The sequence below is a fragment of the Rhinolophus hipposideros genome (genome assembly GCF_964194185.1).
Source record: "Rhinolophus hipposideros genome assembly, chromosome: 11".
NCBI classification, from domain to species: Eukaryota; Metazoa; Chordata; class Mammalia; order Chiroptera; family Rhinolophidae; genus Rhinolophus; species Rhinolophus hipposideros.
Window position 1 is genome coordinate 50,768,556 of NC_138057.1, and position 9,488 is coordinate 50,778,043.

General features: G+C 40.9%; 1 protein-coding gene across 7 annotated transcripts in view; it reads right to left on the bottom strand.

Moving 5' to 3' along the window:
• The window catches only part of UBAP2 (ubiquitin associated protein 2), a 102,838-nt gene extending 93,885 nt beyond the window's left edge, over nt 1-8,953 (bottom strand). For 2 of the 7 annotated variants that reach the window (XM_081065430.1, XM_081065429.1), the window contains exon 1: nt 8,863-8,953. The gene's annotated coding sequence lies outside the window, so the exon portion shown is untranslated. Of the gene's footprint in view, nt 1-8,546; nt 8,621-8,862 lie in introns of those variants that run through there. The other 5 variants (XM_081065428.1, XM_081065427.1, XM_081065431.1 and 2 more) reach the window with 5 other exon arrangements.
• Between the last annotated feature and the right edge of the window lie 535 nt (nt 8,954-9,488).

Consider the following 9,488-nt stretch of genomic DNA (forward strand, 5'->3'; position numbering starts at 1 on the left):
TCTGTTAAAGACATACTTTTATAAATTTTTTGTCTTTGCACCCTCACTCCCATTCTGCCCCCATCTTCCAGCTCCACATCCATCAGAGCAAGATTAACTTCTCAACTAGTTGCTCTGTCCCAAGGCCTTCACAGAGAAAGGGATAAAAGCAGGAAGTCACCTCCCTTTGGCTTCTTTCTTAAGACCCAGTCAGAAAGGGGAAGGGATTACACAGCGAATATAGTCAACAATATTACAGTAACTATGTATGGTGCCAGGTGGGTGCTAGGCTTATCTATCAGTAGATGACTTCGTAAGTTATATAAATGTTTAACCACTATGCTGTACCCCTGAAACTAATACAATCTTGAATATCAACTGTAATTGAAAATTTTTTTAATTAAAAAGAAGGGGGAAGGAAGGTGTCAAACTATAAGCTAATCTCCCTCACCATTCATAAGGATACAAGTTCAGTAAGATAAATCTTTCTTTTATTTAGTCAAGTCATACTAACCACAACCAGTCACAACGATCAAAAATGATTCGTATACTCTAAGACAAAACATTATCCAAACCGTAATGTCAGTTTAACTCTTGCTTATTTTCAAGCACAGAAAAACCATTAACAATACTCAACACAAGAAAATCTCCAACCTCCAAGGTATGAAAAGAACTTCAGGAAATATCACATATACACACCACTCAAAATGTCACATAGTTCAACTCATAATCATTGAAAGTGTTGATCCATTATCTCACCCTAATTTGTTTTGGTTTTTGGGTAAAGTGGTATCCCTGCTAACCATTCTCATACGGCAAATTGGACATTACTGCTAAAAGTGATTAAATACCAACTTTACTTTCACAACAGACAAAACTTTATAAATCTTTCTTACTCAAGATAGGTAACATAAAATGTTTCAAGTTATTCTTATTTTTCACCTTTATGCATGAACCATTTGGTTCTCAATTGTTACGTTATACAAATATTTCACAACTGATTTATAAAAGCTCAGTATATTATTAAGCTATCCCAAGACAGCTATCACCTCTAGCTATTGCTACAAGCCAAAAATATAAATACCAATTTTTTAAAGTACTTCAGACCCAGTTTTTCATTACAATTCTTCAACTTTCCTCATGTGTCCAGAATATAGTCTTGAGTAATTTTTTTAAGCATTGTTTTACTCTAGTGGCATCCTTATTACCGTTTCACTCATGCCAAAAGCCATTTTTTTTTCTTTTGTAAATTTTATTGGGGACTATTGGGGAACAGTGTGTTTCTCCAGGGCCCATCAGCTCCAAGTCACTGTCCTCCAATCTAGCTGTGGAGGGCGCAGCTCAGCTCCAAGTCCAGTCACCCTTTTCAATCTTAGTTGCAGGGGGCGCAGCCCACCATCCCATGCAGGGATTTAAACCGGAAACCTTGTTGAGAGCTTTTGCTCTAACCAACAGAGCCATCCCGCAGCCCCCAAAAGCAACTTTTTTTAAAATGTCAGTTACTTGAAGAATGTATCAAGGCACAGTCATGCAATCCAATTAAATGTTAACATACCTGTGACTTATGCACCAGTTTCAGTTTTCATTCAAATACCAAATACAAAATTCCTTGATGAGGAAATCTTTCACCACTATTATTGAGAAAATATCTCATATCCTTTTTCTTCTCACAGTATGTGTATAAAACCTGCTCAACTATTTTCTACACACATCCAAATTAATCTCAAAAAACAAAGGCTTAGAAAAATGACCTTCCAAGCACTCTTGGAAACTGCATGTTCTATCTTGTAAGCAACAACTACTTATGTTGTATTTCTCAAAAAGAATACACTCACAGCCTCCATTTCCTCACTACACATCCCCTTAACTTTCAGTCTGGTTTCCATCATCCAATCACTCCAATAGGAAAAATGCTATTCCCCAGATCACCATGGACCACCTCCTCCTAATTTAGGAAAATGGCAAATGGCCCAAATCTTTCTTCTGTTTGCTTTCTTTCATCTGTCTCTAGCATTCAACACATTTCATCACTTTCTTCCGTTGGCTTCTCAGACATCAGACACCATACCATCCTGGTTCTATTCTCAAATCCTCAGCAGCATCACATCCTTCTCCCACCCGAAAAGTAAAATTGTTCACTTCTTGAGCACCATCTCCTCCAACAGAAATTGTATGCTCTACTGCGTAGCATCAATAATTACCTCCAATTTCAAAGCAAAAGCTCTTAAAGACCTGTGTCTCTCCAAAGATTAAGACTATATCTGACTGTCTACACCTACAATGAAATTCATCCAAATCTCTCGAAAATTTCCAAAATTTTCCAGATAACCTATATTTTTCAAGTGTTCCAGAGCTCAAATCTTATAAGCCAATCTTTTAATGCCACCATTTCTTCCCACGTACATTTAAATCATAAAGGCTTTAAGGCCTTATACCTATGCCTTCCTTTACAGTCTCTCTGCCATCAACTGAATTAAGGGTCATTGTATTTAAAGCCTCTTCCTTGTCTTCTAGGAATAAGTTGGTAGACCTTGTCCAGTACTAGTTTTGATTATGTCAATGTCATATATATAACCCGGCAGTTATAAGACACCTTTATCAATTACCATTATCAATAATTGCCTCCTCTCTAGTTCACTGAAACTTCATGCCCTTATTTACCTGCCTGAACAATGTAAATTGTGAAACTGATGACAAGGTGCAGTTTAATCTTCTAGAATATTCTAAAACCCATCAACTTCTGTTCACAAACCAACTCCTCAATAAAATACGAGCTCTTTATTTCTTTCCAATTCCTACACTTTGGTCACATTGGCCCTGCCATTCTCCCAAATTGCACCTGCTTTTTTGCCGCCTTCCACCAGCATGTTTTCTCAACAGTATAATAAACATACTCCTGATTTTCTCATTTTCTGTCCCTCAATGTAAACAGCAATTACTCTCTACTCAATTTCCATAACAACTGTGGCATTTTAGGGTCACTTGACAATATACTAAATAGCCCTACTTAACAGCAGCTTGAGTTCTTAAGTGTAATTTTATAGCTTTCTTCTGTCTCTCTTCTCAGGGTGTGCTATCAATTGCCACTCCTCAACGCTGTGTGTCTGACCTCCTCATAGGATGCCCCTAAACTGGCAGAGGGCTTAGAGGCCAGCCTCACATGCTGATTAGCACAGCTACCGTGTTTCCCTGAAAATAAGACCTAGCTGGACAATCAGATCTAATGAGTCTTTTGGAGCAAAAATTAATATAAGACCCAGTCTTATTTTACTATGAGACCAGGTCCTATATAAGACCGGGTCTTATAATAATTTTTGCTCCAAAATACGATTAGAGCTGACTTTCCGGCTAGGTCTTATTTTCGGGGAAGTAGTGTGTGAGTGTGTGTGTGTGTGTGTGTGTGTGTGTGTGTGTGTGTATGAGTTTGTATGCACGCGCATTCTTGAGAAATCAGTTTGTTTTGGTGGGAGAGGGGGTATACAAACGTTCACAAGAAAACAAATATAATTTGTAATTACAAAAAATTGGAACTGAGATAAAGATCATCACAATAGAATAAAATGTGGCATATCCTTACAATGGAATATCATACGATTGAAAATGATTGATAGCTATAAAAAATCAACCACTGATAAATCTAAAACATGTAAGAGAATGAAATATCAGAAGATCATAAAATTCCATTTAGATCAAGTCTGAAAATGGGCAATATTAAACTATATATTGTTTTTGGATACATATATATATGGAATAAAAATTATTCCAAAAAAATTAATCCAAAATGTAGGATAATGGTTACCTCTGGGAAAGAGGGAAAGGAATGTCTTGGGATATGGTATACACAGGGGAGTTTTAGAAAGCCATAATGTTCTATTCCTTGGTTGGTCATTTTATTCTTGTTTCTGAAAACTCTACATGTGTTTTCACACCTCATATACCTTCTTCTCAGATTTTTTAAAAAGTATATACTTTATGTAAAGAAAAGAGAGTAAGGACTTATACTAAAACGTTAAACCATAAGTCATTTTTACTTTCTTTTTAATTTTTTCAAATTTCCTCAAAGGATTTTCTTAGGCAAAATACTGCCAGCTAGGCTGACCCAAAAAACCTACTCTAAATTGGAAATTTGTAAATTAATTTGAGAAAAAGGGAGGCGGGACTGGTTTAGTCTAGAAAACAATTTAAAGTTAGGCCTATCAATCAATCCTAAAAGCCCATCATTTTTTTCTACCCCCATTTCAGATAAACTTAAACTTTTTAAGCCCACTTATTCTCCTTCAATGATTTCACAATGCTAAACATTGTTATCAAATGAAAAATCCCATCCTTCAAAGAACACACATTCCAGCTACTGTGTTTCCCCGAAAATAAGACCGGGTCTTATATTAATTTTTGCTCCAAAAGACACATTAGGGCTTATGTTCAGGGATGTCATCCTGAAAAAGCATGTTACAGTTTATTTTCCGATTAGATCTTATTTTCAGGGAAACATGACAGGTAGACACACACAACACAGATAGCATTATATACTTGCGCAAGCCCATGTAGTTGCAAAGATAGTTTAGATTTTCCTCTGCTTGCTTGGGAAGCAGCATGTTATGGTGGCAAGTAGAATAAGAAGGCCTACAACCTCTTCAGTTAGTTCTGAGTGAGTGTTCAGAGTGTTTCTGTAATGAGGTGAAGGGACAGGAGGCAAAAAAAAAAAAAAAAAGGAGAGAGAGAATGAAGAGAAAACAAGGGAAAGAGAAAAATAAGAGAAAAAGAGAAAGGGTGAGAGTGGAGAGAATTAAAGAAGGCAGTGAGGGAGAAAGACATCATTAACAAGAACTCTGAGCTTCCAAAAAAGTCTTCATAGGTATAACTATCTAGGACTGATTCGATGAGAAGATTGAGACTATAATGTAAAAAATCTGAGTCAATTGCCCATATTAAGTATTACTGGATTGTGTATGTACATACAAGTGAGAAAGTTCCTATGTGACATCTTACTTAAAAAACAGGCTAATGGGGCCGGATGGTTCAGTTGGTTAGAGCGCAGGCTCTCAAGATTGCCAGGCAATTCCCACATGGGATGGTGGGCTGCGCCCCCTGCAACTAAAGATTGGAAACGGCGACTGGACTTGGAGCTGAGCTGCGCCCTCCACAACTAGACTGAAGGACAACAACTTGAAGCTGATAGGCCCTGGAGAAACACACTGCTCCCCAATATTCCCCAATAAAAATTAAAAAAACACACAGGTTAATCATAACACTAAATAGCAAAAAACAAAGTTAAGCACCGGGTCTAAATCCAAATGAAATTCTCCCCCTATAAATTTTTGACAATAGAGAGGGTGCTAAAAAATGCATACACAATTTAAGAAAGGAAAACTATTAAAACTGTTAATATTCAGTATATACTGATAACAAAAGATGAATACAAGTCACGTTTGACTTCTGCAATTACAAGAGGTGCTCAAAGTGGTTATCAGTGAGTGTCCAGACACTTCTGATTAGGGCAAACTACTGCTTGAGCAACGCTGACCAAAGTGTCCAGTTATATACATTTTTTGGCACCCCCAGTATTCTCATAACGAAACTTTTTAAAGTTTTAGACCCAATCAAATATATATTCTATTACTTTTAGGGTCCCAAAACAAGCATCACATTCCTGTTAAAAGTAGTGCACAGAACCTAGTCTTAAATGAAACACCTACTCCTTAATCCAAGCCCAATTTTATAAATTAATTCCATAGTTAACTGGGTTCCAATTCAGTTTTGCTCTTAACTCCAGTACGATGAGTTATCTGAAAATTGAAACTCACTCTAGTACACGTGCTATGTCAGCCAGAAATTCACAAACCTGGTCTTCAAAACCTATGCCAAGAAATTTCAAAACTAAAATAATTTACTTTATTTAAAAGTATAGGCTATGCAGCATCTTTTAGAGAAACACTGTTAAGAAAACTAAAAAAAAGTAGGAAATATCACTATATAATTTGCATTATAATTGTCTGAGCAAACCTGATTTAGCTCTTGGACTTAAAAAAAGAAAAAGGATTCCATCCCTAAATACTTGATAGCTGGGTGAATTATTTCAAAACCTACCACAGGCTTATATGGTGATATTCCCTGTAAGTCTTCCCTCTGTTTGCCTCCCTTCAAGTTACAGCTCATCAACTTACTTTTTTGTGGAATAAAGAAGAAAAAAACAGCTGCTTCTAAGATTTATCAGTAATTCACTACATCATCAGTCAACACCACAGGTGCCATAACTCAACTTTTAAAGGACACTCCATTTACTGAAGTTAACAGCTAACTGATATTGGCTGACCTACGGCTTCCCTCACAAAGAGAATTAAAATAAGGGATTTGTTTAAGAGCAGAGGAACTTCAGTCTGTGAATTCATGCAGACTGCTTCTTTTGAGCAGGCATTAATTAATCCTTCATAACATATTTACACCCCCCCCAAAAAAAAGTCTTATAACCAAAAAAATATATATAAGTCATCATTTTAAAAAAGGACTTGGGAATGAACACTTCAAAGCCAACATTTACAAACTGAAGGCTTCACTTCAAACTAGTTCAAATCTTCAAGACTGGTTTATACTTTCTACATGTAGCTTATACTGAAGGGAGTCCAGTTATCAACCAGTTCCCATCAAGACAAGCACATAATCAAGTAAACCTATTCTTCTCCATGTTCTCCTACTATTTCTTCTCAAACAATAAAAGTCACTCAGGCTAATACCATGAGACACTCCCGGTGAACACTGCACAGGCTGCACCAGTTAGTTACCAGGAAAGGGAAGCAGAGGTGTTATTGTTGTTCCAGCCTTGTTCTAAAGGCAGCTCAGTGTGACTGCGCTGGTCCAGCCCACATTTAAAGAGAGAGGCCAGAGGAAACCAGAGCAGCAGGAAACAGGCAGGAGAGGCAATTACCACAACCTTTCCCATGGCCTCATTCCCATGCCATCATTTCCAGCCATATTTCAATCATAACAAAACCTCCCTTCTCTAAATCGTTTCTTAATTATCGAGGGTCAGAGGGAACAAGGAAGCAAAAAGGGGAAATCAGAGCTGTGGGAAACAAGCAGGACAGGGGTGGGAAGAAATCTCATTACACATGTGAACTAGCCATAAGGAGAAAACAATCAGAAGGAACTCACTAGAGGCAAGCGGAATAGTCGTGTGGGAAACTAATCATTTCTGCCTGATAGGTAAGAGAAACCTTCACAGCAATAAGGAGATGGCCCTAACCTAGCCAAGGGGCCTTGCAAGCAGTTAGGTGATGTTGGTGTACTGGAAGACTCTATCATCTAAAGAGAGTGGAATTAATCCCTTTCCTGAAACAAGACAGACACCACACCAATCGAAGCACCCAACGCCTAGGATACAGGAGAGCTCAGGTATTACGTCCATCTTCCTTCCACCTTTATTAGACAAACTGACACCTTTTTAGGACGCACATTTCATGGCAAAAGGTGAGGAACACTTTTTGATTTAAAAAGTGCTATCATAAAGGAAAATAAAATATAAAACTACTGGGTTAACTCAAAAAGTTTATTGTATGCCCTTCAAATAAAAGATGATTTTTGGATACCTTACGGAGACCTTAAAAAAGTTCTCAATTGTTAGGACACATAGGTGCTGAAGAAAGATAGCCTAAATACTAGCAGACCATCTACTTTGGATATAAGTAGTAACAATATCCAACGGAGGTGATAGTAAACAAGATAATGTCAAACAGAAAATAACAGTAACGATGATGGGATCAACTCCTAGAGAGAGCCAGGATAAGAGATCAAGGTGGTGGCACTTGAGATGCCTGGGCAATTAACAGATTAAAAACCCAGGGGAAAAGGTGGGAAAGCCAAGTGAGAATGTTGATTCAGAGGCAAACTAAGATGTAATGACATTTTGAATACGCATTACAATAGAAAGCGCTTTAGTTTTACAAAGCGCTCTCAAACCTACATTAAAGAGCTGTGACACAACCAGACAACAAGAACCGGGACTGAGGAGAAAACTGAGTCCCCAGAGTCTGACACCAAAGCCTTCCCGAATGAAAAAGAAGTAAGAGTTGAAGTATGCCACCGGGTAAGCCGAGAAAGGCTAGAGAGCGCAGAAGTTGGGCTCTAGGAGGTCCAACCCCAGGACGAGCGAGCGACAGGCGTGAAAACGGAAAGATGGTCAGGATGGGGAGCGTCTGCGTGGCGCGGGAGCTCCAGCGGACAGGCAGGAAGGGACCGAAGTGGGAAAGAAAACCACACCCTCCAGGACCGCAACCCGAACGGGGGTGGAAGGCGCCCCTTGGGGCTAGGTGGGGTCGGGCCAACTAGGACCGGGTTAGGCTAGAAGACACACAGGTCAACCTGCCGGGGAGAGGAAGGAGGGCGCCCGGGCCTGGCCATACTTAGGACTCATGAAACTGGCGAGGGAAGCTTCGGCCCGGTCCTCACGGGTGGGCGCTAGGGCACTATGAAAGGAGCTGGAGGAAAGAAGGGCTGAACCCAGAACTAGAAAGGGCACGCTGCAGCGCTTAGGGCCCTAGAACAGGGAAGGAGAGAAAGAGGGTGCCAATTACCGGGCTGTTCACGCTGGACTCAGGACCGCAGCCGCCGCCGCCGCTCGTTACCTGCCAATGTGCCTCTTACAAAGCGGCGGCGGCGGCAGAGGCGGCCCGGTCCGTCACGTGACCTCTACGTCACGAGCGAAGGCGGAGCCGCTACGCGTCGCTCGTGCACGGCTCATCAGCCCGCCCACGGGGCGCGTCGCTTCCTCTGGCCGCCCCCAAAAGGAACGGGAAGAGAGACCTGCATTGCCGAGGCGGGGGATGGAGCAAATAAGGGAGATTTTACGGGGTTTCTCGTACTCGGAGTCATGAGGAGCGTACTACTCACCGCATCCAGGATGCCCACCACTGCAGCTCGTTGTCGCGTTGTGATGACCTCACAAGGCACCACAAGTCGCTTCCCTACGGCCGACCTCCTCGCATCACGTGATGCGATCCAACCACTCAAGGCAACAAATGTTGCGCGAGGGCACTTCGACTCCTACCTGCTGTACAGCAAAGGCACCCAGCAGCGCAGCCTTTTGCTCTGGGATTCATATGCGGTGCGTTTAAGAGTGCCGGGAAGGCGGAGACAGCAAACTGACAGGGCTAGTAGCATCTTAGACCAATACCAGTGGATGCTGCCTACCAGGTGGCTGAGGGTGGTTCCTGCTTGGAGATGGAGTACGGCGGGGGGTAGGTTCCCACACCCACATTCCCGGGCTCGCGCTCCGCCCTGTCCCCTGCGCGGGAAAACACCAACGGCCCACCATCGTACCCGCGGCACGGAGAGGGCTTCAAGAAGAATCGCCACGGGACAGTAGGGCCACACAGCTTCTGGTCTTGTTAAATGTGAGGTCGAATTCTGCATTCCTAATCCCCTTTTGCATGAAAAGACAACATTTACTGAACGCCTACTCTATGTCAGCCGTTTATACACTGTTTTTATTAAATCATACAATCAACCCTTTGAGG